The sequence below is a fragment of the Heloderma suspectum genome, chromosome 3, assembly GCF_057233095.1.
Source record: "Heloderma suspectum isolate Gila_16-S chromosome 3, 16-S_ref, whole genome shotgun sequence".
NCBI lineage: Eukaryota > Metazoa > Chordata > Lepidosauria > Squamata > Helodermatidae > Heloderma > Heloderma suspectum.
This window is the reverse complement of record NC_139460.1, coordinates 252,031,899-252,059,238: the sequence shown is the minus strand read 5'-3', so window position 1 is coordinate 252,059,238 and position 27,340 is coordinate 252,031,899. Positions and strand designations below refer to the sequence as shown.

The following is a 27,340-nucleotide window of genomic DNA, read 5'->3' as shown; positions in this document are numbered from 1 at the left end:
GCGCACCGAGCGGCCCGTCACGGGACTCCCCGCCCACAGACCTCCACGGTGACCATAGAGAGGGAGAGTGGCAGGTGGAGCGGCGCGCCGGCTTCAGCGCCCGGGCGCCGCCATGTTGGCCGAGGGCAGAAAAACCGAGGTCGCTATTGGCAACCGGCGGGCACGACTCAGAGTAATGGCGGGGGGGAGCGAAACGCGCATTAGGAGAGGGGCGGGGCGATGGCGGATGGCGATGCCCGGGCAAGCGCGCGCGCACCTACCGCTTTGCGTCCGCGGATACGACTCGGCGTAGAACAGAAGACGAGCCGCGTCCGCGCTAATAGTCGTGGACGCAGCCGGCGCAAAAATCCCCCTCGGCTTGGCTGGGAATAGCCTGAAGAGAAGCCCCGGCAGTAAAACGGCCTCCTCCCCACGCGGGCATGGGAGAAGGCATGGCCGTCCGGCCTCGCGCCAGGGCGCAACCGCCGCCGCTGCCGGGCGCCGCATTCCGCGCTCCCCGCCCGGTGCTTTCCTTTATTCACGCATTCGTTGCTTTCCTGTGTCGCCCAGTAGCCGAAGCTGTCTGGGCGGTTCACAGCAACTAAAACCACAACACACAACAGAAGATACGATAGAAGTTTGAAACTACGGTATAAAATAAAACTAAAAACCAAAATAAGGCCCCGCAGCAATGCAAAGATTTAAAATACGGCGACAGATTTAAAACAGAAACCGCACGACTAAAATGCCTGGGAAAATAAACAGCGCCGGAGAGAGCACCATATAGGTGCCAGGCGAGCCTCTCTGTGGGGAAGCTAGTCCACAACTGGGGTGCCACAGCAGAAAAGGCCCTCTTCTTAGCAGCCACCCATCTTACTTCCTTTGGCGTGCAGTTCATGAGAGACCCTGGGCAACGAGCATGAAAAAAGAAGCATCGCTTCAAGATCACCTCCCACCAACTGGATCAACCAACCTTACTCAGAAAAGGAGCCCTCCCCGTCCCCCTCGATCAGGACGATAATAAAAACACAAATGTCAAGAACGGTGTAAAGCCGGAACAGAATGGAACGGGCCAAGCCGGCACCCTTATGAAAAACAAAACCCCAAACAATGGCATGTTTTACAGACGCCTGAGAAAACTATTTTAGGATTGAAACACTTGCAATATTATATCATTATTAACCCCATAATGCTCAGAACCCATCCGGAACGGAACGTAGTGGCCCGGAAGTCCAGCTTCCAAGTGAGCCAGACCAACCAAATTCACTAGTCACTAGACGGGAGTGATGTCATAAGCCATGAAACCTCCACAGAAACCGTGTTCCAATACCTGCTGAAGCTGGCAGGGCAGGAAGAGCGGTGGAGGTGATCTTCACCTCCCCGTCCTCTGTCTTTGGTGATTTTCTCTAGAGGGCACTTTGGAGCGGGAAGGGAGGAGGCTCAGGATATCTCGTAATTTGGCCTCTCTGGTCTCCTCCCTCCGCGCCCACTGGAACACCCCCTTTCCGCCGCCTCCTCCTCGGTCGCTTTTCCAACCTTGGAAGGCAGCGGCACAGCTCTTTCCCCCGAGGGGCCAGGAGGAGGCAGATCTCCAACTCCCCCTTCCAAGGTCGGAGCACCCTTTCCAACCTCGGAAGGGTTTTCCAAGCAATCCTATGGTCCCTGGGATGCTTTCCCGAGAACCATAGGATTGCTTTTTTCATACACTTGTTGTGGGCAATAGGCAGTTCCAGAGGTTATAATTCCTATTCCCTATGCATCTTTGTCATGAAAATTGACCTGCTGTATTGAATCAAATGGGATTTAAACAGCATGAAAAGTTCAAGGTTAAAGCCACCCAAGCAGGTAAACCTGCTAATGTCCTACTTACATACGCAGTGAAAGATTAGGGCCATATGCTGCAATTGTTTTCAGTGACAGATTAGACAAATTCAATTGGTGTAATAATAGGCAAATTTCATGGGATGATGTCAAATGTTACTTGGCAAGGCTGAGTTAAAGGCACATTTCCGTAATTTTTTAGGTTGTTTTGATTCTGTTCTGGCACTATAAAAGACACTAACGATGACTTTTCATTCTAACAACGAGTGGCAGTGCTTGCTTATGGCGTATTGCACACTCCCATGCAGTTCAGTGAGACGGGTGAACTTGGTTGATTTGGCTGACTTGACAATTGGTGTTCCAGGCCATTTCCCTTCGACAACATTTATTGTCTGGAACAGGTAACAGAACTTGGCCTATGGGGAAGTGGCATGGCTTCTGGCATCCTTCCCATCAGGGGTGCTGCTAGCCAACCCCCCGCAAATAAGTCTTTCCCTTTATCGCAATTAAGCTTAGAAAAATAACTTGTTCCATTGGTTTGGGATGATACAAGGCAGGGTGAAAATGAATTGGAGAATTTATTGTATTTGAGATTATTTGGATGAGAAATTAATTGGTTGGCTTTGCCTCCTGAGAAATTTAAATACACCCTAGTAATTTCTACATTTCCACATATAGACTAGCATATGCAGATTTCATGCGGATTTGTGTCCTGGGGGCCTGGGTTCTGAATCTTTTTAAGCGCCTAGCAACGCCCCTGCCTCTGATACAGTTATGTCTGACTGGTGAATTTCTCTTGGCTAGGCTCATTCAAAAGCTGGTGTTCCGGACAAAAGGCCATTGTATCTGAGACCACAAGGGGGCAGGCTTCCATACATATTGGAGCTGGCCATCCAGTAATACCTTTTTGACTAGGATCCCTTTTTATGGGCAGCATGTTCATGTGGGCTATATGACCGAAGCCTCCCTGCATGTAGACCAAAGGGTGCAGATGCATTTACAGAGCACTTTATAAACTAAGGCTTCCTGTGTGACCAGAGGTAATGGCAAAGTCCTTTCTGGTCCTGACGTTTTGAAAGTAAAGACCTATAGATCTTCAACAGCTTTGAAGACGGGCACTTTTAATAAGGCGGAATGCAACCATATCACTTAGGTCCTTGGCCAGTAAACACAGCAACGCTTTGCACAGATTACGTACTATCTGAAAATACACCCCTCCACTTGGGGTGCTTCCAGATGGAAGTCTCCCAATGCTACGAATCAAAAGGTATTGTGCGCTTATTCCATCTTTTCCTCTGTAATGGATTTTTTTTTTTCTAGTAAGAAAAAAGACAGAAGAAGTGGTGGGAAAACACTGGAAAGTTACAAATGGTAGATGATGTCTGGACGCTCTCCACCCTCCCAGCCCCCCCCCCCAATTCAATGTCTGAGGCAGAGAGACTGCAAGCTAAACGCTTCATATAGAAACACACTTGGGGAAAAAACCCTGTTTGCCCAGGAGCAAGCAAGCAAGCAACTTTTCCACCTTTTCAAGGAACAAATACTTTACTGTCCATAGTCACAATGCTGATCCGAGAGATTTCGCCTTAGCTTGGAGTGCTGGGAGAAATAAATATTTTGCGAGAAATTTTAAGCCAATTTTGTTGTACAACATTATTAGCTGCTAATATTATTCATGTCAATAATTGCCTTTGTATATGAAAACTATTATGTGCATGGTTCACCAATTCAACACTTCTGGTTTTGTATTGTAAATAAACTGTCCATCCTCTCAACCCAATGAAATGGACATTTAAAGGTAGACAGAAGGGGACAATGATGCAATAATGTAGCATGCCTCAGCCAGTACTACCATTTGACTGTATTTTTCCACAGAATAAACAATTGCTTCTTCCAAACAAATATTTGGTGTACTAGACAGGTCAGTTCAAGATGTATAAATAGTTCTTCGCCAAGGTGAGCAGGAGAATGAATGCTCCTGCTTAGGTTATAAGTAAAGCCAAGCCCGCGTATATGTCATGATTCTGTAACATTTCAGCTTCTAAAAAAACTCATAGTCACCTTCTTTAAGTTCTCACCTTTATGCTTGTTGATGTATGCTTGAAAGTTGCTGATGCCAGAGGGGTGGCTGAAGCTGCAATCCTATGCACCAGCATGTATCAATTTAGAGTGCAATCTTATGGGTTGCGCCTCTTAGGGTGGGAGGAGCAACGGAGACTATTTTTGCCTTTCTGTGCTCCTGCCTCTTCCCTCTGAGCTCAGCAGCCGTGTAGTCACCATGAGGCCTTAGGATTCACTCCCTTGGCAGACCAATGCGGGGTGTAATATGAAGGCAAAAACTATAGAAGACACCGCCATCCCCCCCCCCCCACACACACACACCTTCCCTACTTTCCTACTCTTATATGCCTGCTGCTGGGAGCTTGCTTGAAATGAAAATCTGCAGAGGGAGGGGGAAGGGCAGGAAGAGCTCCCTGTGGAATCCTGGTATTTGATAGTCCATCTGATTTTACTGCTCCAAACTGGGACTTCGGGGTTCTACAGAAGCTAAGTGGCTTCAGTGCAGCAAAGGATTTAATTGCCCCCCACAAACTTCTTCCCCCTGCCCCTCCACCTTTGACTTCTCCCGCACGGCTGCAGACTGCAGATTATACCGAGAGGAGGGTTCGAGCGATGTGGCCTCATGTTTCAGAAAGTGCCGCGGAGGCTGTGTGCAGAGTGCCTCATAGCAGTTCCATGGGGATGTAGGGAGCTGCCTTACACCGAGTCAGACCGTTGGTCCGTCTAGCCCAGCGTTGTTGACAGTGACTGGCAGCGGCTCTCCAGGGTTTCAGGGGGGAGTTTTACCTGCACAACCTGGAGATGCCAGGGATTGGATCTCAAATGTTCTGCCTGCAAACCATGTGCTCTACCACTGAGTTATGGCCCCTCCCCAATGGGGCTTTTAAATAGGTTTTACCATTTTAAAAAAGCAAGAACAAGCCCCCAACCACGTCTCCTCATAAAGTTAATTACGAGAGCAATCCTGTGGCCCACAGAGAGAGTCTGGGGGGCCATAGGATACTTCAGAACCCTGGATGCGAGGTCGGAGAGAGCACTCCGACCTCAGACCCAGGAGTCTGAGCTCCCTGCCCCCTCCTCCCAGCACAGAAAGAACTGCATGTGCTGCTTCTCCAAAGTTGCAAAAAGTGACCTCAGAGGGAGGGGAAAGGGGGCGTGCTGGTGGGCGGGGAGGGGAGGGGAGTGGGGAAGTGGGGATACAAGCTATCCCCAGCCTCCGTCCCTCCCCCTTCCTGACACCTCAACTAGATGGGTAAAAATGCCCATCTAGCTAGACTTGCCTCCATGGTCCTCCAACTCTGCCTGGGTTCCTTGTCAGCCTCCAAGTTCGGAGGCTGATGGGAATCCTGATAGGATTGCACCCTAAGATATTTAAAACCCTAACACCCGCAGTTCCTCTGAAGTGCTACCCCTCTGAAAGGAGCTACTTGGCTTGGGGAATTTTGTCTCTCCCCTTCCATTTCCAATCACCATTCTTCTTTTCCTCCTCTTTCCTCCCCTACCCTCTCCTTGTCTTTCTCTTCTTTATTCCTCCAGAGCAAGTCTTGGAATTCTCAAGAGGGGAGGGGAGTGTGGAAGAGACGTTCTGAACTGTATTTGACTTTATACAAACAGGCAAGAAGGATTTCTTTTTCTCTTTCTCATCTAATTCTTTGGGAAAGTGGGTTCACATGGTTGCAGAGGAAGGAATTTGGGTCTGTTTTGTTTGTCCGTTGCCATTATCCAACAATGCAATGACAAATTTTAATAAAATCAGGAGTTAATGGGGCGGGGGGGGGGGAAATACTGCTCAATTATACAGACCTATATATGTGTACTATAACTCCCAGAAAAGTGTACCCAAGACTGTGATTCATATTACTTTCTGCAGCCTGGTCCTCTGCATATTTACTCAGAAATAAGTCCTGAGTTGTGAGCAAGGTGCTGCAGGTTTAAAAAACTGCCCACCCCATTTCATTCCACTAATGTGGCTACCCTTTCAGTTCAATCCTGTGCATGTTTTCTCATTTGTGTTTTGCCATGGACTCTACCTTCAGTGGTGAGGGAAAAGTACTTTGTCTATGCTCAGATGTGCTTTTTCCATAACTTAGCCCTAGTATTGAAAACAGACTCCTTGGCTGAATCGTGGTGAAGTTTGGGCACAGATTAAGTTATGGGAAGGAAGAGACAAGGAAAGCTTGCACATAAGAAGGAAGGGGTAGAGGAAAGTTCCAAAAAACAAAAACAAAGCATCTATTTGATGAAGCATTGCCAGAAGATGGAAAAATGAGGAGGGACTATTGTGTGGAGGGGAACAGAATGTATGTGATCTTGTTGTAGTTTTCTTGCAACAGGTGTGGTCAGTGTTTAATCCCTAAAAAGGGAATGCTGAGACTCTAATCTGTATGCGATATATTCCATCACCATTAAATGTGTGGGGAGGGTGCTATCTCAGTGGTGCGAGAACAGTATTCTGCATATGCTCTGAGGCACTCTTTATTTTGCGGGGGGGGGGGGTTGCTAACATTAGTGAAATATAAATAAATTCTAGTAATTCTATCCTTGCATGCATACTCGCACATATATTCACACACACATACATGCAAATGTATGCCATCAGCTTGTGCCCCAAACCTTTTAAGTACTTAGCAGTGCTCCTGTTACCCACAAACCTAGCCCATCCCACCCCGCCTGGTCTAGCAGGATGGCCTGATTCTCCCTGGAATCATGATGCATAATCTCCATCTATCACTTATATAAGGTGAGGGCAACCTCCAGCCTGCAGGCCTAATCCGGCCCACAGTGGAGCCCAATCTGGCCCACCAAGTGTTGAGCATCCACCAGGCCCCTTCCCTCCCCAAGTCCCACACCTCGGGAAGAGGAATCCCTATGCTATCTCCAGGGAGAGATAACAAAGGGATTCCCCTTTGTGCTGCTCATCCTCCATCAGAGACATTAGCTTGGGATTCCCCTGCGCCACTAGGCTGAGGCTTGCAGGAGCCAGATCTCGCAAGCCCTGGCCAAGCCCCTTCCTGCACCGCTCATACCCTAATCAGCACACAAGCAATGAGGGAAGGAACAGTCTGACTTGACCAGGGCTTGCAGGAGCTGACTCCTGCAAACCTTGGATGAGCCAGACTCCATCTTCCCGCCCTGATTACCCCTGCGCAGGATGCGAGCAGGCAGGAAGAGGAGCTGCTCAACTTGGCTGGCACCCTGATCAGGATGCAAGTGGGGCAGGAAGGAGGCACTCAGCTGGTGTTTGGAGGAGCCTGCAAGTGCCCGCTGAGTTGCTTTCCTATGCACCAGCATGTATCAGTTTACTGGTGTACTATCACGTGTGAACTATCTGGGAGAAAGAAATGGCTTGAATGAAAGAAATGGCTTGAATGTTTTACAATTTTGCTGTAAAACATTATTAGCTGCTAATATTACTCAATGCCTAAGAAAGATGATCCAAAAGTCCCCACCCACAATGCCAATATAGTAAGCTTAGTAATTTTTTTCTGCCCTTTACTGGCATGGTGCCTCTCTCTGCACAAAAATAAAAGTGGGCAACACAGTCCCAATGATGTCATGGGAGGGGATGGACTTTGGGATGGAGTCCCACCCCTTGATGTCATCTGGCCTACCAGCCTTGGTGGCGATGGGGGCAATCCGGGCTCCATTCAAAAAGAGGTGTGTCCCCCGCCCGCCTGTTGACATATGCCTTCTTGGGCTCTCTTCACTCCCTTTGAGATACATCACCTGAATGTTAGCAGCTATCAACAATCTTTTCTCAATCTTTTGTCAGCAAACAGAGGAAAAAGTATGAGTTTCCATCTAGATGCAAACCAGTTGACTGCGTTACTGATGTACAAAGAGAAAAAATTATGTTTCTGACTGAGTCACTGGGAAAACTCCAACAAATGAATAATTGTGGGCAACCCCCAGAATATAATATTTCCTGTCATATATCGAAACACTATTTTACCTTCACTTCAATAAGTACAAATAGTAGGTTTTTGGAGAGGCAACACAAATATAGTCCCAGCAACATATGACCAGAGGATTTTTAAACCTCACAAGTGGATTTGGCCTTGCTGGTTAATTTTTTGTCTTCTTCTGAAGCCCACCTTAAAGCATTGTTGGTATAAACTGCACCAAGATAGAAAGTAAGAGACTCATCCTTGCCTACAGTGTTGTCATTTATCTACAGGGAAGTTTTCAAGTGAAACTAAATCTTTCTTAACTGAATAGTGCTGTGATGTGCTGTGCTGGAAACAACTGGGCATGAGAGGTAGCCTGTGTCACGTAGCCAGTAAAGGGCAGAAAAAAATTACTAAGCTTACTATATTGGCATTGTGGGTGGGGACTTTTGGATCATCTTTCTTAGGCATTGAGTAATATTAGCAGCTAATAATGTTTTACAGCAAAATTGTAAAACATTCAAGCCATTTCTTTCATTCAAGCCATTTCTTTCTCCCAGATAGTTCACACGTGATAGTACACCAGTAAACTGATACATGCTGGTGCATAGGAAAGCAACTCAGCGGGCACTTGCAGGCTCCTCCAAACACCAGCTGAGTGCCTCCTTCCTGCCCCACTTGCATCCTGATCAGGGTGCCAGCCAAGTTGAGCAGCTCCTCTTCCTGCCTGCTCGCATCCTGCGCAGGGGTAATCAGGGCGGGAAGATGGAGTCTGGCTCATCCAAGGTTTGCAGGAGTCAGCTCCTGCAAGCCCTGGTCAAGTCAGACTGTTCCTTCCCTCATTGCTTGTGTGCTGATTAGGGTATGAGCGGTGCAGGAAGGGGCTTGGCCAGGGCTTGCGAGATCTGGCTCCTGCAAGCCTCAGCCTAGTGGCGCAGGGGAATCCCAAGCTAATGTCTCTGATGGAGGATGAGCAGCACAAAGGGGAATCCCTTTGTTATCTCTCCCTGGAGATAGCATAGGGATTCCTCTTCCCGAGGTGTGGGACTTGGGGAGGGAAGGGGCCTGGTGGATGCTCAACACTTGGTGGGCCAGATTGGGCTCCACTGTGGGCCGGATTAGGCCTGCAGGCTGGAGGTTGCCCTCACCTTATATAAGTGATAGATGGAGATTATGCATCATGATTCCAGGGAGAATCAGGCCATCCTGCTAGACCAGGCGGGGTGGGATGGGCTAGGTTTGTGGGTAACAGGAGCACTGCTAAGTACTTAAAAGGTTTGGGGCACAAGCTGATGGCATACATTTGCATGTATGTGTGTGTGAATATATGTGCGAGTATGCATGCAAGGATAGAATTACTAGAATTTATTTATATTTCACTAATGTTAGCAACCCCCCCCCCCGCAAAATAAAGAGTGCCTCAGAGCATATGCAGAATACTGTTCTCGCACCACTGAGATAGCACCCTCCCCACACATTTAATGGTGATGGAATATATCGCATACAGATTAGAGTCTCAGCATTCCCTTTTTAGGGATTAAACACTGACCACACCTGTTGCAAGAAAACTACAACAAGATCACATACATTCTGTTCCCCTCCACACAATAGTCCCTCCTCATTTTTCCATCTTCTGGCAATGCTTCATCAAATAGATGCTTTGTTTTTGTTTTTTGGAACTTTCCTCTACCCCTTCCTTCTTATGTGCAAGCTTTCCTTGTCTCTTCCTTCCCATAACTTAATCTGTGCCCAAACTTCACCACGATTCAGCCAAGGAGTCTGTTTTCAATACTAGGGCTAAGTTATGGAAAAAGCACATCTGAGCATAGACAAAGTACTTTTCCCTCACCACTGAAGGTAGAGTCCATGGCAAAACACAAATGAGAAAACATGCACAGGATTGAACTGAAAGGGTAGCCACATTAGTGGAATGAAATGGGGTGGGCAGTTTTTTAAACCTGCAGCACCTTGCTCACAACTCAGGACTTATTTCTGAGTAAATATGCAGAGGACCAGGCTGCAGAAAGTAATATGAATCACAGTCTTGGGTACACTTTTCTGGGAGTTATAGTACACATATATAGGTCTGTATAATTGAGCAGTATTTCCCCCCCCCCCGCCCCATTAACTCCTGATTTTATTAAAATTTGTCATTGCATTGTTGGATAATGGCAACGGACAAACAAAACAGACCCAAATTCCTTCCTCTGCAACCATGTGAACCCACTTTCCCAAAGAATTAGATGAGAAAGAGAAAAAGAAATCCTTCTTGCCTGTTTGTATAAAGTCAAATACAGTTCAGAACGTCTCTTCCACACTCCCCTCCCCTCTTGAGAATTCCAAGACTTGCTCTGGAGGAATAAAGAAGAGAAAGACAAGGAGAGGGTAGGGGAGGAAAGAGGAGGAAAAGAAGAATGGTGATTGGAAATGGAAGGGGAGAGACAAAATTCCCCAAGCCAAGTAGCTCCTTTCAGAGGGGTAGCACTTCAGAGGAACTGCGGGTGTTAGGGTTTTAAATATCTTAGGGTGCAATCCTATCAGGATTCCCATCAGCCTCCGAACTTGGAGGCTGACAAGGAACCCAGGCAGAGTTGGAGGACCATGGAGGCAAGTCTAGCTAGATGGGCATTTTTACCCATCTAGTTGAGGTGTCAGGAAGGGGGAGGGACGGAGGCTGGGGATAGCTTGTATCCCCACTTCCCCACTCCCCTCCCCTCCCCGCCCACCAGCACGCCCCCTTTCCCCTCCCTCTGAGGTCACTTTTTGCAACTTTGGAGAAGCAGCACATGCAGTTCTTTCTGTGCTGGGAGGAGGGGGCAGGGAGCTCAGACTCCTGGGTCTGAGGTCGGAGTGCTCTCTCCGACCTCGCATCCAGGGTTCTGAAGTATCCTATGGCCCCCCAGACTCTCTCTGTGGGCCACAGGATTGCTCTCGTAATTAACTTTATGAGGAGACGTGGTTGGGGGCTTGTTCTTGCTTTTTTAAAATGGTAAAACCTATTTAAAAGCCCCATTGGGGAGGGGCCATAACTCAGTGGTAGAGCACATGGTTTGCAGGCAGAACATTTGAGATCCAATCCCTGGCATCTCCAGGTTGTGCAGGTAAAACTCCCCCCTGAAACCCTGGAGAGCCGCTGCCAGTCACTGTCAACAACGCTGGGCTAGACGGACCAACGGTCTGACTCGGTGTAAGGCAGCTCCCTACATCCCCATGGAACTGCTATGAGGCACTCTGCACACAGCCTCCACGGCACTTTCTGAAACATGAGGCCACATCGCTCGAACCCTCCTCTCGGTATAATCTGCAGTCTGCAGCCGTGCGGGAGAAGTCAAAGGTGGAGGGGCAGGGGGAAGAAGTTTGTGGGGGGCAATTAAATCCTTTGCTGCACTGAAGCCACTTAGCTTCTGTAGAACCCCGAAGTCCCAGTTTGGAGCAGTAAAATCAGATGGACTATCAAATACCAGGATTCCACAGGGAGCTCTTCCTGCCCTTCCCCCTCCCTCTGCAGATTTTCATTTCAAGCAAGCTCCCAGCAGCAGGCATATAAGAGTAGGAAAGTAGGGAAGGTGTGTGTGTGTGTGTGGGGGGGGGATGGCGGTGTCTTCTATAGTTTTTGCCTTCATATTACACCCCGCATTGGTCTGCCAAGGGAGTGAATCCTAAGGCCTCATGGTGACTACATGGCTGCTGAGCTCAGAGGGAAGAGGCAGGAGCACAGAAAGGCAAAAATAGTCTCCGTTGCTCCTCCCACCCTAAGAGGCGCAACCCATAAGATTGCACTCTAAATTGATACATGCTGGTGCATAGGATTGCAGCTTCAGCCACCCCTCTGGCATCAGCAACTTTCAAGCATACATCAACAAGCATAAAGGTGAGAACTTAAAGAAGGTGACTATGAGTTTTTTTAGAAGCTGAAATGTTACAGAATCATGACATATACGCGGGCTTGGCTTTACTTATAACCTAAGCAGGAGCATTCATTCTCCTGCTCACCTTGGCGAAGAACTATTTATACATCTTGAACTGACCTGTCTAGTACACCAAATATTTGTTTGGAAGAAGCAATTGTTTATTCTGTGGAAAAATACAGTCAAATGGTAGTACTGGCTGAGGCATGCTACATTATTGCATCATTGTCCCCTTCTGTCTACCTTTAAATGTCCATTTCATTGGGTTGAGAGGATGGACAGTTTATTTACAATACAAAACCAGAAGTGTTGAATTGGTGAACCATGCACATAATAGTTTTCATATACAAAGGCAATTATTGACATGAATAATATTAGCAGCTAATAATGTTGTACAACAAAATTGGCTTAAAATTTCTCGCAAAATATTTATTTCTCCCAGCACTCCAAGCTAAGGCGAAATCTCTCGGATCAGCATTGTGACTATGGACAGTAAAGTATTTGTTCCTTGAAAAGGTGGAAAAGTTGCTTGCTTGCTTGCTCCTGGGCAAACAGGGTTTTTTCCCCAAGTGTGTTTCTATATGAAGCGTTTAGCTTGCAGTCTCTCTGCCTCAGACATTGAATTGGGGGGGGGGGGCTGGGAGGGTGGAGAGCGTCCAGACATCATCTACCATTTGTAACTTTCCAGTGTTTTCCCACCACTTCTTCTGTCTTTTTTCTTACTAGAAAAAAAAAAATCCATTACAGAGGAAAAGATGGAATAAGCGCACAATACCTTTTGATTCGTAGCATTGGGAGACTTCCATCTGGAAGCACCCCAAGTGGAGGGGTGTATTTTCAGATAGTACGTAATCTGTGCAAAGCGTTGCTGTGTTTACTGGCCAAGGACCTAAGTGATATGGTTGCATTCCGCCTTATTAAAAGTGCCCGTCTTCAAAGCTGTTGAAGATCTATAGGTCTTTACTTTCAAAACGTCAGGACCAGAAAGGACTTTGCCATTACCTCTGGTCACACAGGAAGCCTTAGTTTATAAAGTGCTCTGTAAATGCATCTGCACCCTTTGGTCTACATGCAGGGAGGCTTCGGTCATATAGCCCACATGAACATGCTGCCCATAAAAAGGGATCCTAGTCAAAAAGGTATTACTGGATGGCCAGCTCCAATATGTATGGAAGCCTGCCCCCTTGTGGTCTCAGATACAATGGCCTTTTGTCCGGAACACCAGCTTTTGAATGAGCCTAGCCAAGAGAAATTCACCAGTCAGACATAACTGTATCAGAGGCAGGGGCGTTGCTAGGCGCTTAAAAAGATTCAGAACCCAGGCCCCCAGGACACAAATCCGCATGAAATCTGCATATGCTAGTCTATATGTGGAAATGTAGAAATTACTAGGGTGTATTTAAATTTCTCAGGAGGCAAAGCCAACCAATTAATTTCTCATCCAAATAATCTCAAATACAATAAATTCTCCAATTCATTTTCACCCTGCCTTGTATCATCCCAAACCAATGGAACAAGTTATTTTTCTAAGCTTAATTGCGATAAAGGGAAAGACTTATTTGCGGGGGGTTGGCTAGCAGCACCCCTGATGGGAAGGATGCCAGAAGCCATGCCACTTCCCCATAGGCCAAGTTCTGTTACCTGTTCCAGACAATAAATGTTGTCGAAGGGAAATGGCCTGGAACACCAATTGTCAAGTCAGCCAAATCAACCAAGTTCACCCGTCTCACTGAACTGCATGGGAGTGTGCAATACGCCATAAGCAAGCACTGCCACTCGTTGTTAGAATGAAAAGTCATCGTTAGTGTCTTTTATAGTGCCAGAACAGAATCAAAACAACCTAAAAAATTACGGAAATGTGCCTTTAACTCAGCCTTGCCAAGTAACATTTGACATCATCCCATGAAATTTGCCTATTATTACACCAATTGAATTTGTCTAATCTGTCACTGAAAACAATTGCAGCATATGGCCCTAATCTTTCACTGCGTATGTAAGTAGGACATTAGCAGGTTTACCTGCTTGGGTGGCTTTAACCTTGAACTTTTCATGCTGTTTAAATCCCATTTGATTCAATACAGCAGGTCAATTTTCATGACAAAGATGCATAGGGAATAGGAATTATAACCTCTGGAACTGCCTATTGCCCACAACAAGTGTATGAAAAAAGCAATCCTATGGTTCTCGGGAAAGCATCCCAGGGACCATAGGATTGCTTGGAAAACCCTTCCGAGGTTGGAAAGGGTGCTCCGACCTTGGAAGGGGGAGTTGGAGATCTGCCTCCTCCTGGCCCCTCGGGGGAAAGAGCTGTGCCGCTGCCTTCCAAGGTTGGAAAAGCGACCGAGGAGGAGGCGGCGGAAAGGGGGTGTTCCAGTGGGCGCGGAGGGAGGAGACCAGAGAGGCCAAATTACGAGATATCCTGAGCCTCCTCCCTTCCCGCTCCAAAGTGCCCTCTAGAGAAAATCACCAAAGACAGAGGACGGGGAGGTGAAGATCACCTCCACCGCTCTTCCTGCCCTGCCAGCTTCAGCAGGTATTGGAACACGGTTTCTGTGGAGGTTTCATGGCTTATGACATCACTCCCGTCTAGTGACTAGTGAATTTGGTTGGTCTGGCTCACTTGGAAGCTGGACTTCCGGGCCACTACGTTCCGTTCCGGATGGGTTCTGAGCATTATGGGGTTAATAATGATATAATATTGCAAGTGTTTCAATCCTAAAATAGTTTTCTCAGGCGTCTGTAAAACATGCCATTGTTTGGGGTTTTGTTTTTCATAAGGGTGCCGGCTTGGCCCGTTCCATTCTGTTCCGGCTTTACACCGTTCTTGACATTTGTGTTTTTATTATCGTCCTGATCGAGGGGGACGGGGAGGGCTCCTTTTCTGAGTAAGGTTGGTTGATCCAGTTGGTGGGAGGTGATCTTGAAGCGATGCTTCTTTTTTCATGCTCGTTGCCCAGGGTCTCTCATGAACTGCACGCCAAAGGAAGTAAGATGGGTGGCTGCTAAGAAGAGGGCCTTTTCTGCTGTGGCACCCCAGTTGTGGACTAGCTTCCCCACAGAGAGGCTCGCCTGGCACCTATATGGTGCTCTCTCCGGCGCTGTTTATTTTCCCAGGCATTTTAGTCGTGCGGTTTCTGTTTTAAATCTGTCGCCGTATTTTAAATCTTTGCATTGCTGCGGGGCCTTATTTTGGTTTTTAGTTTTATTTTATACCGTAGTTTCAAACTTCTATCGTATCTTCTGTTGTGTGTTGTGGTTTTAGTTGCTGTGAACCGCCCAGACAGCTTCGGCTACTGGGCGACACAGGAAAGCAACGAATGCGTGAATAAAGGAAAGCACCGGGCGGGGAGCGCGGAATGCGGCGCCCGGCAGCGGCGGCGGTTGCGCCCTGGCGCGAGGCCGGACGGCCATGCCTTCTCCCATGCCCGCGTGGGGAGGAGGCCGTTTTACTGCCGGGGCTTCTCTTCAGGCTATTCCCAGCCAAGCCGAGGGGGATTTTTGCGCCGGCTGCGTCCACGACTATTAGCGCGGACGCGGCTCGTCTTCTGTTCTACGCCGAGTCGTATCCGCGGACGCAAAGCGGTAGGTGCGCGCGCGCTTGCCCGGGCATCGCCATCCGCCATCGCCCCGCCCCTCTCCTAATGCGCGTTTCGCTCCCCCCCGCCATTACTCTGAGTCGTGCCCGCCGGTTGCCAATAGCGACCTCGGTTTTTCTGCCCTCGGCCAACATGGCGGCGCCCGGGCGCTGAAGCCGGCGCGCCGCTCCACCTGCCACTCTCCCTCTCTATGGTCACCGTGGAGGTCTGTGGGCGGGGAGTCCCGTGACGGGCCGCTCGGTGCGCGGTGACGGTGGCCGGCAGGAGAGGCGGACGGTGCTGGCGGCCGAGAGGGATGGCGGAGCCTGCACGGTAGGCGAGGCGGCCGGGCGGGCGGAGAGGCCTCGGGGTGTGGGCGTGCGCCGACGGGCAGGGAGCGGGCTGCGGCTGGAATGCGGAGGGAGGGAAGCGCCGCAGCGCGTCTGGCGCGGCGGGCAAGGCTGCTGGCGCGGGGGGGGGGCTTCGCGGCGGCGGCGGCGGGCGAGCCGGAGCCTGGTGATGACGGGACGGGACGGGACGGGGCGGGAGGGGGCGGGCGGGCGGAGGCTCGGAGCGGAGGAATGCGGAGGCAGGGCGGCTGGAGCCGAGGGGTCCTCGGCGGCCGGGAGATGGGCGAGGCGCGGCTGGCGGCGGAGGCGCGGCTGGAGCTGCGCGCGAGTCCCGGGGCCTCCGGAGGGCGGGTCGCCGAGGTGAGGGGACACGAGCCCGCCGTTCGGAGGGCGGCGGGCGGCTGCAGGGGCGGCGTGCGTGGAGGAGTGGGGCCAGGCGGGAGCGGGAGGCCGTGGACACGACGGGCCGCGCGGTCCGGGGAGCAGGCTCTGCACCTGTGCGGAGGAGCCCTTCGCGACGGGGGGCGGCGCCAGCGCCGAGGGCCCGGGAAGCCGCGGCTGCGAGAGGGAGCCCCGCGCTCGAGCTGGGGCCGTGGGTGGGGTACGCAGGGAGGAGGGCTGGAGAGGCGGCGGCGAGAGGACGAGCCTGTGCCTGCGCGCGCGCGCGCGCGATTCTGCTTTGCTTTGCTTCGCTTTGCTTCGCCTTGCTTGCTTCGCTTCGCTTCGCCTTGCCTTGCTGGCTGCTGCGCGGCTGTAGGTGGAGAAGCCTCTCCACAGGCTGGGCTCGCGCCGCTGTTGCTGGCAGGAGGCAGGGGCCGGGCCTCAGAGGCGCGAGCAGAAGGGGAAGCTGCAGCGGCAGAGGAGGCAGCGGCGAGAAGCAGCAGGAAGCCCCAAGCACACGAAAGCACTGACGCCTTTCGCTAGCAGGTAGAGCCGGCGTCCTGAGCTGGGTCAGGCATGGACGGTCTGCGCCGCAGTAACATGTCTGGTGGTGGCAGAGAGAGAGCTTCCTCTTTCCTGGGGGCTGTGATGAAGCGTGGACTTGCGCTAGTCGTTTTCAGTCAGGGAGACGCCCCTGTTTCGAGACCCCCTGGCTCGCGCTGCTTCCAAGCACTCCGAGGAGGCAAAGGGTAGCCCTTCAGTTTTTGTGGCGCATGCTGCTTTCTTACCTGTAGGGCGCTGCACTGACCTTTCCGCTGCCTTTCTTTGCCAGCCGAGGTAGTTGTCAGGTGCCCTGGCAAGTACTTTGGGTAGACTCCAGCTGCTGCCTGTTGTCACCGAAATTCTGCAGCCTCTCTCAAAGCGGTGCTAGTGGGTCTTTTTGCAAGTCAGAGTTCTGGTTCACAACATAGCTGCTTTTATATATATATATATATATATATATATATGTATGTATGTATGCAAGTAACATATAAATAGAGTGTAGGGGTGATGCTAATTAAGGCAATGGGGAATGCTAGCTTGTCTCTTACCTAATACGATCAAGTGACATTAAAAGTTGTTTAAGGGCAGGTGAATGTGTATAGTGACCACTGTTGTTTAGGGTTGCATTTTTAACACCAGGCGTCTCAATAGCTCTCTTCTCTTCGAAGGGATGTGCAATTATTGCCCTATTTCATTGTAGCTATTTTGTTAATTGTGTTGGCGGTACGTATGACCTTACTGTATTTAATCAGCTATCAGATATAAAAGATTTGATTGTAAACAACTGTATAGTGGTGTTCTTATGATAAACGTTTTGCACTGATTTGATATTCTTCCTATTTACGTTTATACCTTGAACAAATATAAATACAGTAAATGTATTTGGATCGCTGACCGTAAAAAGACATGCACCGTAGATTCTATAATACACCATGGCATATTTCAAGTTTGCTCACTCAATACCCTTTATAAGGGTTTTAAAGATGAACGGTAATTCAAAAGAAACCCAGTAGCTCAATATTTGATTATGCAAACTTCGAAACGTAGCTTGACATGGGCCGCGGAATCGTCATTCTTAGTAAATGCGTATGCGCGTGGACAAAGATGTTTCCACAGACAAATAGTAATTATGACTTCATTTCAGTTGTATATTGTCTGTCTTTTAGAACCATCAAATAGCTGAAACAGAATTTTAGTGTTTTCCACAATTTATATAGATGTTTAGTAGCTTTCAGCAGGAAAAGTAGAATGGAAATCAAGTTGATCATATTGGAAGTTCCACAATGTATGCAGTCACATTTTAGGCAAGGTTTTTATTGATGATGGTGTTTATTATGTTCAGGGTTGTATTCTAGGTGGACTGGGTTTTTAAAATCCATTACAGTGGACATGGGCTTAAATGGTTGTTCTGAGCATGCAAGCTCTTAGCAAGTAGAGGATTGGATTACCTAAGAGATGACAGCTGGACTCATTTTGGATTGTGATAATCACATGTAAATTGGTTTTATTTAGCTTTTGGGTTTCTCTGGATGTAACAAGTGAAACGAAACGCCCATAGTCGTTTACATACGACTTGGGAAAATAGCAATTGGGGGTGGGGGAGGCTACTTTGGGCTTGGAGCTCTGTTTGTAGTAGATTTAAAAAGAAGAAGGAGAAGAAGCAGCAGCAGAGTGAGAATTATTGATGTTGCTCCTACATCCTCCTAATAGTTGATAGACATTGAAAGTGATTTCCTTATCTGTGCTGTGGATAAGAACAGAAGTAAAGTTTGTAAACAATGCTAGCTGTGTGCTAGTTACAGTTTTGGCTTAGTTTACAAATGTCATGGTGAGGAGTGTGGAGTGCAGAGGCATTCACATATATTATCTTGACAGTTATATCTGATTAACAAGCTGGTTGTTGTTGAAGTATGCTAGATGGTCAAATCTTTGGTCACAGAAATGTATAATTTCAGCAACACTTTCTATGTGTACTAATTTGTGAATGTTTCATATTTGTGTGTGTGCACTTTCATGGTTCTTCTAGTGATCGCATCCATAGAAACAGGTTGATTTTGATGGTCTATTAATTTTATGAGGGAAGTGTGTATGTGGCGGTATACATTGTATCCTATGTTTAAAGTAGATGACCAAGAATTGATGGGGAGAAACATTTTCGATTGGATCAGAATTCATAAAAAGCTGTTGGAACAGACTGGCACAAGAGGAAAGTCTTGTAAGAAGAGCCTGAAATAATTTTTGGATGCTGTAAATGTGGTTGTAATATTCTGTTTAAACTGTGATAATAGATTGTAGGCTCAGGCAGCTGATCTATCGTTTGCTCGTTTTGCCTCAGCTGCTTGTGGTAATGTTAAGCAGATACTTGCTTTCAGATAGAGGAAAGGGGAAGGCAAAGTGAGGCTATCATTTATATCCAAGTATAACTCTAATGTCTTGCTCCACTCTTCTTTTGTTTTTGCTCCCCCATCAGAAGTTGCTGCCTACTACTTTTTCTGTTGATTAGGGTTGGACCAGCAGAGCTTGCTGAAGAACTGTCATACAAGCTCAGTTCCTCATCTTGGTACTTGCCTCAGTGCAATATGAATTTTGGCATTAGATGCTGGATATTGTGGTAGGACCAGTATGCTGATTTCCCCCCCAATTCTAGTGTTTGGATAACTTCTGTGCTGCAAACAGGATACAATATAATGAATTCATTGTAAACTATGACAGGAAATAGTAAAAGCTCCGCTTTCTATAGGATCAGCTACTCTTGGTTAAAAAACTTTCAAAATAAATCCAGACAGAGATGGATCTTGTTTTTATGTAAAAATATGTTTTTTGCTTCACAGTGTTCAACAGCACTTCTGTTTCTGGTTGCGTTTTCCAGTGCTTCTGTATAGGAGCACATCCTGTGAATGCATTTGGGGACTGGACTCTTTCAGGATGTGTGGCATAGTTTGGTTTCTGTGATACTCCCATCTTTTTAGCCATCCTTTACCCTGAAGGCTTGAAGCAGCTAGCTGTATAATAAAATACAAAGAGAAAGTGCCATTTTGTCCCAAAGGCCTAAATCCGATAAAGCGACTGGAACATTTAAAAAAAGGTGGGGGTAGAATACATGGAGGACTAAACTGCAAATCCTGTTTATGGCACAATCCTATGCATGTTTAAATAGAAAAAAAAGTTCTACAACTCCCAGCGTAGCTGGCTGGGGCATCCTGGGAGTTGTAGGGCTTTTTTTCTGTCTAAACATGCACAGGATTGTACCCTTAGTGTGTGAGAACCCAACCAGCTGTGTTTGTGTTAGAACTGAAGTGACTAATACAGCTATTATATTGTATTTTCTGTTTAGATAGCTGTTTGCTTGGCATGATAAGTGTCTGAAGTGTTTCATTTCACCTGCACTGCTTACAGCTCATTTTCCATCAGACACACCTGAAGTACTAAATCTGTTTTAACAGTGATATTTTCCAGCATAAAAGTAAATATTTTTTGACCCTGCTTGTTTTTATTATGTAGGCTAATGGATGCGAGGTGGTGGTGGTGCATTCATATATCTGTGGAACCAGAAGTAACTCCAAATTACATGCACAGACTTCTCTTCCTTGTGCTTCGCAGTCAGGCATTCAATTTTCTCTCATGAGGGGAAGGGGAAATCTGTAGGAGAGGGGCCTCCTTATTTATCGTGTTAGCCAACGGCCTACAGTATATCCCCACTACAATTTTCTCAGGCAGCACCTGACATGGTCATTGCATTATGTAAGTGTTCTTTATTTTTTTGACCATGGGTATATCCTCAAAGCATCCTTCATTCGGAAGGGCTGCTTAAAATGTGACTAATCTCCTAAGAGAAAGCACCTCAGTGCTGGAAGTGTCAAATGTTTAGCAAACATTTTTTGTAAATAGAGAGTCATGTGATTGTGCGTGTCCATTCTGATGGTTTTGGTAGCAGCCAGCTGCAGCTTCCTAGCATGTGTGTGTTCAGTGAAATAGGTGGTGTGTGTAGCTTTCAACTTTGGTACATGGCTATAACATAGTCTGCATGGACAATTAAAATGTCCCGAAATTATGCCACGGTGAGCAGGCAGCCTGAGTTATTCTAGTAGTTAGAGAATTGCCATTTGTCAGTTCTGTTTCTTACCATAGTAGATTGCATTTTCTAAAGGAACTGTACTGTTTACATGATGCAAGTACATTTTGAAATATCTTCTGCGTTTTATACTATCATGAGTTATGAAATATTGCTTTCTGCACAACTGAGTTCATGCTTGCTGTCTAACAGTTGGTAGTAAAATATATTCTCTGTTTATGGAGATTTTCTCAGAGCTGATACTGTGTTTTATTAAGAGAGGATTGTATGGGGTGCTACTTCTATGTAGCTAGGCTTGATTGTTGATAGTTTTTTTGGTTGGTCCTAATAAAGGTATTGCCCAACTATGGATTTTGGATTTTCACTTGCATATATTCCACATTCCTCTTGCTTTTGCTACATGTTAATTAGAGCTTTTTGCTTATACAGTTTTATTCTGTTGTGATTATATTGCATTTTTTTCCAGAGGGGTAGCTATGTTAGTCTGTTGCAGCACAAAAACAAGTCTTGTAGCACTTTAAAGATTAACAAATGTATTGTGGAATAAGCTTTTGTGGACTACATTCAGTTGCATCTGATGAAGTGGATTGTGGTCCACGGAAGCTTATGCAACAATATTTTTTTTAGTCTTTAAAGTGCCACAAGATTCTGAGTTTTTATTATATTATTGTATTGGTTAAAACGGTACATTGCTTTGAGGGCAATGGTGGGTAGAAAAGCAATTTATAAATACTTTGAATTATTTCAAACATCCTCTTTTAAAACTCTCTTCTCTCTTCAGCTATTATATCTGCTTCAGACGGTTGATAATTTTCAACTCCAAAATATTAAGAACTCTAAAACATCTTCCTTTAATCTTTCTCTCTGTGTGCCTCTTGTATACTCTTTCTTCTTGCTCCTTGCCCACATTTCTTCCTCCACCTGCTACACTCTTTATTTAGACTAGGGGTGGGGAACCTATGGCCCTCCAAATCCCATCAGCCCCAGCCAGCATGGCCAGTTGTCAGGGATGATGGGAGTTGCAGTCCAACAAGATCTGAAGAACCAAAGGTTCCCCACCTCTAGTTTGCCCCTTTCTAGTGTTTGGGGGAAATGTAATAGCAGAAGCTAGTTTGGCCTTTTACTGAGGCCTCTGTTAATACCAGGCTTTCATAGAATTGGTGCTCATGAAACCTGATTGGGTTGAAATCTCATGTTTGTAGAAAGCATCGTGATGTACACTAGAGGAGGAGAATTTGGAAACTGCTTCAAAAATGACAGCTTTTCCAAGTAGACATATGTAGTAGGCCTATTGCTTTCCAAATAACTGCTTGGGATTGGGAAAAGCTCAAAAGTAATTTCAAAATTATTTTGAGATCCAGAAGTGAGTGCTCTATAGTATATAGGATTTAGTGGAAATTCTGATTATATGAAAAATTAGATCCTTTTTCTCACTTTATTTCAGAAATTATGAGTACTGTTATAAAAGGCACTTTGAATTTCTGCAGAAAGGCATTCTTGTTGGCCACTGGAAGAAACAGATGCTTTTACAAGCAGGGAATTTGTCATTGATTACACTTCGTGAAAGTTCGTTCTGTTTACATGACTGTTTAAACTTGGACCAATCATTGAACTAACTCTTCTAAAGAATGCAACATTAATTTTAGTTGGACTTGTACCAACTTGCAGTTTTGAGTATCAGTGCCTGTGGCGCTATGCCCTTTGCAATGAATGCTTGCTGAGGAAGTAAAAATAACTTTGTATTTGAGACTGGGAGTAGTTGAAGATGCATGAAATTGATTTTAAATCATGTAATGAAAATCATCCTGAATTGGTGATGATATTTTTCTCCAAACTTTTTCAGATTTATTCATATAGTTATAGTAATATTAAAAGAATCTTGGCTCATACTGATAGGAAGTATTCATACATTTAACCAAAAGCTGGAAGTCTTAGATCCAAGTTCTGCATTCAGCCTTAAATGGTATACTTTTGGAAGATGCATATTATTTTAGTATAATGGTTTTGGAGAAAACTGGAAACCCCTGTTCTGTCTCCTGTAAACTGGGTACTTGTTGGATGCATGCCATATTAGTGTCTCTTGCCCCTGAAGCTGTCATAATCATCATGACAGAAATTTAATCACCACAAATTACTCTGTTCGTGGTCCCTGTCCTCTAAAATGGCTCCAGCATTCCCATGGGTTCTTGGATCTCTAAATGTATGCCCAATGATAACTGGTAGATAACTAAATGTAGCAGAGCACAAAAAGCTGTATTAGTTTTGCAAAATAAAGGTCTTAATTGAAAATCTATTTGGAAATTTTGTTCTATATCATTTTAACATATATTGTTTTCTGTCTTAGGAATAGAAAGCTTAATTGTAGTACTGTATCTTAAACCTGGTATTACAAGACTATGGCTTGAATCCAAAGGTGCCCTACTGCTACATAAAAGCTTATTCTGGTCATGTAAGGGCTGTTTCTGACACAGAAGAAGGGTATTGCATGGGAAAGGTGGCCCCCAAATCCAAAGAAGCTATTCTGTTTGTACAAGCCCCTGCTCAACACTTTTCACCAGCTCTTTTCAGTACCTCTTAATGGAATGAATATGCTGCTAGAGCATGTGTCTTCCTTATTTACCATGACTTCGATCTTGTGTATTTAGTCTGTGAGCACAAAGGACCCATTACGTTCATAGAGCAAAAACTCAGAATGCAAGCCCATGTGGAATGCAACCCCTGCCTGATATGTTGTTGCACAGTGCTACAAGAAATTAACAGCACAAGTATATTCCTTCTGCTGACGGTTCTGTGGATCTAAGTCTGTAAGTCTAGTTTTATGCATTAATTTTTAAAAAGCTATCTCTGCAAAAACTTGTAACTGGATGAACCTTAGAACATGATAAGAGTTCAGATTCCTAACCACAGAGCAAAATTATCTTTGCAATCATAATATGTCAGTTGATGCATCTTTCCGTCATAATTACAGATTTCTTAATAGGAAAAGGCAGAACGTCTTTGAACGTCTCAACCAGTTGTGTGATTATATTTTTCTAGTCTGTATGTGTATACTTGGCTTGAAACAGTATCATGGTGGCTATGCTGCTCTGTGATGCTTCATTTTCTTAACCAGTAGGTTGAAAACACACACACAGTCATGTTTTCAGCCACTTGTAATGGAGAAGTAGAATGTCCTCCCTCCCAAAATAGGCACCCCTCTCCCAAAGTCTTGTAAAAAACCCCAAACCCATTTGGTGAGGAGGGAGTCCCTCTCATATTTCTGTAAATACCGACTTTCATTTTGATGGTCCTCTTTGTTCTTAGTGGGAGGTGTTGTAATAGAGAACAGGACTACTTGTACAAAATAGGATTCCCATAAAAGCTGGAGACATCAGGTGGTTTTACATATAAATAAATACCCACAGAAGTCTAAAAAAGGTATTTGTAAAACCAAACAGTGCCAAAAAGTGACTTTCCAAACAAGGCTGTGTAAAGTTACCAGAAAAGTGCTACAACACAATAGTATCTTGGCTGTCTGCAATTCTGAGATCACTGCAGAATGTTAAGAACTTGCCTTGCAAACCCACACAGCCTTTGCTAACAGAGAGTTTTCCACCCACATTAGTAGCCTAGATTTGTTCTCTTATCAATCTAAAAGAATACAAAAGTGAAGTTGCTAGTTTTACCATCTACTTTTTGTTTCTTCTCATTTGTTAAAGGCAGAGCTTTATCTTAGGCTTGCTTAATGTTGAACACAAATAACAATCAAATCATAATTGGGGTGAACATTATGTTCACAGTGAAGGAAGTAAAGGTCTGTTGGCTCAAGAAGAGAAAAATCTTAACTGGTTTGTATTGTTCCTAAATTTGATTCTCCTTTTGAAAAATCAGAATAAAACTTAGTTCCCCTCTCTCTTCTTTTATTGGTCTCATGGACCATCTGAATGTGTACCTAGATCAGTTTAAGGATTGCTGACCTAGACTATTATATATCAGGTTTTCATGAAATTGACTCTTCTAAACTCATCATCCATGTCCTGGTAACCTAGAAACCACATTGCCTATAATTGCACTATATCTTGTCTGAAACATCTTACTGTGTTCCAAAACGTATGCCACTGCATCTGCAAACTGAGCTAACTGGACCTGCAGCAGTCATGAATTCATGATCTCTCTTCCTCTTCAGAGGGGTTAACCTCCCACTCTGGGAAAGTCTGAAGGGGGTACACTTGCCCCCCTCCACATACTGAATGAATGCACAGAAAGCTTATGGAATCATGCAGGTTAGCCTCACACACTGACAGTGCCAAACATGGTCCTCCCCTGAATGTCTGTTGTAACACTCATTGGGACGAATTCTCCTTATATACATCTGTACATGCAGATAACTCTTTCTGACAAATGCTGAGTGGATGTTCATAGCAGAATGGCGGAAGTGTGCAGGCACAGTATGGCCCTGCAATCCCCTCTGTGCTTTCATTCAGTGTGTGGAGGGGGTTGAGTGTATCCCACTCCTGTCCTCACTTCATAGATTTCTTAGAATTAAAATTTATAATAGTTGTTTTCAGCAATCTGCTGATTTTCCCCATTCCATTTAGGACAGAACTCAGCATTAGAAGAATCACAGAGCTGCTGTCATTCTGTTTCTCTCTCTTCCTGGTAACATGTAGCATAACACAGCATGCGATGTGATGTCATCATGCTGAGTTTGCCTCTATGCTGACAGCCATTTACACAAAGCAGGAGTATGGAAATGCAGTGCAGTGATATAATATCGCACGTTGTGTGATATGATATTGTGTTGTATATACTACTGCAAAATACTAGGAAGAGGTGAGAAAGAAAGATGGAGTTGTGGCAGCTCTGTGGTTTTTGTAAAATCTAGTTCTGTTCTTAGAGGAAAACACTAGTCTAATCCATGGTGTTGAGATAGGTTTCCTAAAGCAACCATGAGAAATGGGTTCCTAATCTTTTATTGAACATCTCAAGAGAAAGGAGATACCAGAGTCTTGTTTTCATTGCTGAGTGGATCATATTGTTAGATTTAGGTTGACAGTAGGTTTCAAACGATCTCCAGTACTTATGGTGAACAGTGATTTAACTCTTGTTTCAGATGAGCTTTTATATATTCTAAACTTGTTTGAATCTTCTGCCAACCCCCAAGCCCCCAAATAATATTTTTTATCTTGGCTAAAAATATGCAGTTCCTTGAGCTTGCACTTTCATTCATAGTGTGTTTTATATCCTCTTCATAGTTCTCATTAAAACCTTTTTGAACAGTAGGAGCACAATACCTCTGATAAGATTTTACCAGTACTGATTAGACAGGTACTATAAATTCCAGAGGTTTGGAAACAATGCTTTTGTTGATACAACCTAAATGGTCATTGACCTTCAGATTCACAGCACCACATTAAATTGGTTAGATTATAGTGGATAGTAGTATTGGAAGTATTGGCGGTCTGGCCATTTATTCCTCATACGCTGTCTCTCCCCCCCCCCCTTCTATGTATAGGCTTAAATTTGCTTTTAAATGTGTTTGTGTTGCAATCTGGCTAAAACCTACAGTGGAAGGATTGCTTTGGATTTTTTAGTCCTTCAAAATTGTCTGTAACTGACAGAATTTAAGAAGTTCTAGCAATATGCAGATGACACCCACCTATTTCTCATTTTCAGCTAAGATAGATGAGACAGTGGAAATACTCAACTAGTGCCTGAAATGAGCTGGATAAGGGCCATTAAATTGAAACTTAAGCCTAACAAGACAGAGGAAGGCTTAAGTTTCTGTGATTGCATCCATTGATTCAGTCCTGCAGGCCCAGTTCCACTCCTGGCCCTTTTAGTGGTTCTCGCTCCCATACCAATGCCAGATTGCCCACAAGATATATCTGAGACTTTGCCTCCCTTAGAGGATGGTACAGCCCCTACAGGTGGCTTGACACATCTCATCTGGCCAGGGGTGGGCAATACATGGCCCACACACAACCACCCTGTCCTCTGGTGTGGCCCCGCTGTGTCACTAAAATTTGCTGCAACACAAAAATTGGTGCCACTGAATTTTGGCTGCAAACTGCTATGATGGCTTAAAAAGGACAAATTTATCTTGACAACTGCCAATTTTTTTGCCACTCTGCTTCCAGAAGTGAGGCTCATGGGAGTGGTTGCAAAGTGGCCCCTGGACACCTTGAAGTTTCCCACCCTGCCTTACGGGAACTCTCCTGCATCTGGGCCCCCAAAGATGCCAGTTTAACTGGAGGGAGGTACATTGCAAGGAAGAGGTGGCACAGGATCTCTGGAGCTGCCCACATAGTCAGTTGTCTCGACCTCAAGGCAGGCTGTTTCTCTCTCTCCAAGCATCCAACTTTTAAACAGCCACATTTTGGTCCAGGTAGGCAATGTGACTGCGAAGGTGTACATTGATAGGCAAGGGGGAACATGCTCCAGCGACCTCCAAGAAGAAGCTAACCTTCTAACATGGACGGAAGCTTATCTAGCCTTAATTTTGGTGGAATATGTCAAGGTCACCCAGAACATTCAGGTGGACTGGCTGAGTCGAAAGGTGATTCAGCAAGGAGAACAATTGTGCCCTAGAACAGTTGGTCATGAAACCGACCAAAGGGGAGGCGGCCTTGGATTTAATCCTAAATGGTGTCGCCCAGGACCTACGAGATGTAAATGTTGTTGACCGTAGTACTATCAGATTTAATATATATTTAAGTGAAAAATTGCCCGGGAAGTTCAACACAGTCACATTTGACTTCAAAAGAGGAAACTTCTCTAAAAT

The 27,340-nt window shown here is 45.7% G+C and overlaps 1 protein-coding gene across 2 annotated transcripts in view; it reads left to right on the top strand.

Annotated features, from left to right (window-relative positions):
- The first annotated feature begins 15,364 nt into the window (after positions 1 to 15,364).
- SHOC2 (SHOC2 leucine rich repeat scaffold protein) overlaps positions 15,365 to 27,340 on the top strand; it is an 84,108-nt gene continuing 72,132 nt past the window's right edge. The window contains exon 1 of one of the 2 annotated variants that reach the window (XM_084846280.1): positions 15,365 to 15,564. The gene's annotated coding sequence lies outside the window, so the exon portion shown is untranslated. Of the gene's footprint in view, positions 15,565 to 15,800; positions 16,509 to 27,340 lie in introns of those variants that run through there. The other variant, XM_084846281.1, reaches the window with a different exon arrangement.